At 35.8% G+C, this 4276-nt stretch overlaps 1 pseudogene; it reads right to left on the bottom strand.

Annotated features, from left to right (window-relative positions):
• Positions 1–960: 960 nt before the first annotated feature.
• LOC123811246 lies at positions 961–2335 on the bottom strand (annotated as a pseudogene).
• Positions 2336–4276: the final 1941 nt, after the last annotated feature.

Raw genomic sequence — 4276 nt, 5'->3', positions numbered from 1 at the left:
AGGCATAATGTATCTACCTACACCTCCATCTTGGCTAGAAGTCTTTTTTGAATTGTTTATTACACCAGTTTTTCACCTCATTGATTAAATTAAGTCCCAATTATTTTATTCTTTTTCATGCACTTGTAAATAGAATTTTCATAATTTTCTTTTTAGATTGTTTGCATATAGAAATGCAACTGATTTTTTCTATGTTAACTTTATATTTTATTACTTTGTTGAATTCATTTATTGGCTTTAATATTCTTTTGTTGTGGAATCTTTACTTATTTACACATATAAGACCATGTGAACTGAAAACTGAGAGAATTCTACTTCTTATATTCCTACTTAGATGCCTTCTATTTATGTGTTGTTTTCTCAAGGCTCAATATAGAACTTCCAGTGCTAAGTTGAATAGAGGTGAAGGAGGGCATTCTTTTCTTGCTCCTAAACTTAGAGGAAAAATTTCCCAATTTCAATACTGAGTATGATTGCTGTTTTTTATATGTAATTTATTATATTGAGGTAGTTTTATTTTATTCTTAGCTTGTTCAGTGCCTTTATCATGAAAAGTTGTTGAAATTTGTCAAATGCTATTTTAAAGTATATTTTATTGATTATGCTATTACATTTGTCCCAATTTTTCTCTTTTATCTTCTCCTGCCCTGTATGCCTCCATCCTCTAGCACTCCCCCAGTCTTAGTTCATGTCCATGGGCTGTACATATAAGGTCTTTGGCTGCTTCATTTCCTATACTTTTCTAATTTTTAAAAGATTTTTAATAGAGAGATGGGAAGCGAGGGAGAAAGAAGTTGAGTGAAACATCAATGTGTGGTTGCAGAGGCATAGGTATTCTCATCAATGCACCCAAACTTTCTTCATGAGAAGGTCAGACATACATTGATTTGTATTATTGTGGCATTCATTGGTGAATCCAAGTTGCTCTCTTTTCAGTAAGGGCTTCATCTCAGAAGTCCATTACTCTTGACCTCCAAATTTGGCTGACAATTTACTAATGAGATTCATAACCTTTGTTTACTCTGATATTTTGACATATTTGCCAGGTTATGAGACACATCCTGGGAGCCCACCATAACTTCTGGATCCTGCATGGCTACAAGAACCTCTGGATCACTAAGAATTTCATTAAGTCCAGGCATTTCTGACATTCCAGGCATGTCCCCTCCCATTTCAGGCATTCATTCAGGAAAATTACCAGGCATTGTACCTGGAAAACTACCTGGAAAACAGGTATACTGAACTGCTAAATTTCATATGCTTCTTCCTCCCACTGGGCTCTCTCATGTTCTTCTTCAGCCCTCTTAACACTTTCCATTCTTTCTTTCATTTCTTTTTCTTTACATTTCCACCCATATGTTATCTGACATTCTGCAATTTACTGGGTTCTTGTTTGAACTTTTTTTTTCTGCACTATAATAGCATCTTCATCATAATCTAATTTACATTCGAGGGCAAGATCTTGTGCTGCATCTTCCCAATGGCCCACAAATATTTGTGATTTCCCTAGCTACTTAATAGGTTGATCTGAATCAGGATTTATTTCAATAGCTCTATCACAGTCTCAGATGGAAGCATTTGGATTCTGTAATTTGATGAAGACACTGGCTCTCTTGGCATATAGGATGCCCAAGCAAAGATTCAGATTAATTACCTCTGTGAACAAGTCAATGGCTTTCTGTAGTTCACCATCATTTACAACATCAATTGCAGCCACTTTTTTTTTTTATCATTCGCCTAATCCATCATTTCCTTGGTTATCTCTACATTTTCATCTCCAATTTCTTTTTTGTAAATACATTATTTATTTGTTTTTAGAGAGGGGGAAGGGAGGAGAAAGAGAGTGAGAGAATCATTATGTGTGAGAGAAATATTGATCCATTGCCTATAGTCTACCCAGAACTTTGTACCTGGCCCACAACCCAGGCATGTGCCCTTTTGGCAACCTTTCCATCCACAGGCCTGCACTCAATCCACTGAACCACACCATCCAGGACTCATGTCCCATTTTTTTTAGAGGAATTAGTGTCTGATTCAATCACACTTTCACTGTCAATTTATTGATCACTTTCCTCACTTCATAGTTTGTCTTAATGTCTACCTCTGCCTTCTTACTTTCTGCTTTTTTTCCCTTATTTTCTTCTGATTTAGTTTTATGAGAAGCAGGTAATATTTTACCTCCCATGTTCTCTACCTACTCTCTCAGGAAGTGCATTTCCTCAGTATGCAGAATGCTGAGATCCTGCTTACCCATTTTTACAAAGGCCACAAGCTCACTTATTTTGGGCAATCCATGGTCAGGAGGTGGTGGGGCAGCTAAAGTTGCCAACTCCATGTAACCATGTGGAAAGGGACAGCTTCCATGAGGAAGAACAGACTAGAACTTCCATGGCCACAGGCTCCTCCCACCATCCTCCAGGAACTTTTAACTTGCATTTAGTATGTCGGATTATTTTTGCTGTAGAAAAGTTGATTGTACTCTCTTCTAATCTTATTCTTGAAATTAATAATGTTAATGTTGGTTTTATATTAGAAAATTATATAATTTATGAAGTCATCATCCAATAATTCATGTACCTCCTAGGACAATGCATAGTTACTGCAATATTATTGACTATATTTCCTATGCTGTACTTAACATTCCAGAGATGAATTGAAACTATCAATTTGTACATCTTAATACATTCACTTTATCACCCATTCCCCCATATACCCTCCCATTGAGAATCATCAGTTATTAGTGTCTATGAGTCTGTGTCTGTTTTGTCTGTTTCTGTATTTTGTCTTTTAGATTCCAAATATAAGGGAAATCATATGGTATTGGTTTTTCTCTGTCTAACTTATTTTGCTTAGCATAACACTCCAGGTTTTTACATACTGTCACAAAAGGTAAAATTTCTTCTTTTTTATAGTCAAGTAATATTCCATTGTGTAAATGTACCACAGCCTTTTGACTCACTCACTTACTGATGGGCATTTGGGCTGCTTCTAAATCTTGGCTAGTGTAAATAACACTACAAAGAACATAGGGGTGTATATATTCCTTTGAAATAATGTTTCAGTTTTTTTCTGATATATTTTCATAAGTGGAAATGCTAGGTCATAAGGCATTCTATTTTTTTATTTTTTAAAGAAACCCCTTACTGTTTTCCACAGTGGCTGCCCCAGTCTGCATTCCTACCAACGGTGCCCAAATCTTCCCATTTCTCTACATTCTTACCAATACTTGTAGTCTTTTTTTTTGTTTGTTTTTGATGATAGCCTTTCTGACAGGCATGAGGTGATAGCTCAGTGTTCTTTTATTTTGCATTTATCTGATTATTAGAGACATTTAGCATCTTTTTATGTATCTATTGGCCATCTGTAAATCTTTTTTAGAGAGGTGTTTATTCAGGTCCTCTTTCAGTTTTTATTCAAATTGTTTTTTGGTATTGAGTTCTTTGTAAATTTTGAATACCAACCCCTTATCAGATGTATTATTATTGAATATATTCTCCCATTCATTTCCATTTTGTTGATGGCCTTTAGTGCTGTACAAAAACTTTAGTTTGGTGTAGTCCCATTTTATTTCATTTATTTTGTTCAGTTACAGTTGTCCTGCCTTTTCCCCACTGCTCACCCTTACCCCCTCCCCACCCACTCCCATAGTCAATCACTTCCCCCAACTGTCCATGCCCATGAGTTCTCTATTCATGTTCTTTTTCTTTCCCCTTTCACCTTTATCCCCTGTTATCCACCTCCACCCTCACCTCTGGCCACTGTCAGTTTGTCAGTTCTTTATTTCCAACTCTCTATTTTATTTTGCTCATTTGTTTTGTTGATTAGGTTCCACTTATAGGTGAGATCATATGGTATTTTTCTTTTACCACCTGGCTTGATGTAGTACTATTTAAATTTTTTTCTTTTGTTTTCCTTGCCCCACATGATAGAGCAGCAAAATATTGTTAGGAGAAATATTTGAGTGTTTACTACCTATGTTTTTTTCCAGAATTTTTATGCTTTTTAAAATCACTTGATATTGTTATTCTATTACAGTTGTCTAATTTTACCCCTTTGCTCTCCTCTACCCATCACTCTCCCTGCTCCCACAGTTAATCCCTACACTGCTGCCAATGTCCATGGGTTATTTATACATCTTCTTGGTCTCGTCCTTTTCCCTTCTTTCCACAATTATCCCCCCACCCCGTTCTCTTGTCATTTTCCGTCTGTTCCATGTTTTCATGCCTGTAGTCTATTTTGTTCATTAATTTATTTTGTTCATTACAGTCTTCTTTTA

This window comes from Phyllostomus hastatus, unplaced genomic scaffold (assembly GCF_019186645.2).
Source record: "Phyllostomus hastatus isolate PE091 unplaced genomic scaffold, TTU_PhHast_1.1 phas_scaffold_78, whole genome shotgun sequence".
Classification (NCBI taxonomy): domain Eukaryota; kingdom Metazoa; phylum Chordata; class Mammalia; order Chiroptera; family Phyllostomidae; genus Phyllostomus; species Phyllostomus hastatus.
The sequence above is the reverse complement of the archived record's forward strand: the minus strand, read 5'-3'. Positions and strand labels throughout refer to the sequence as shown.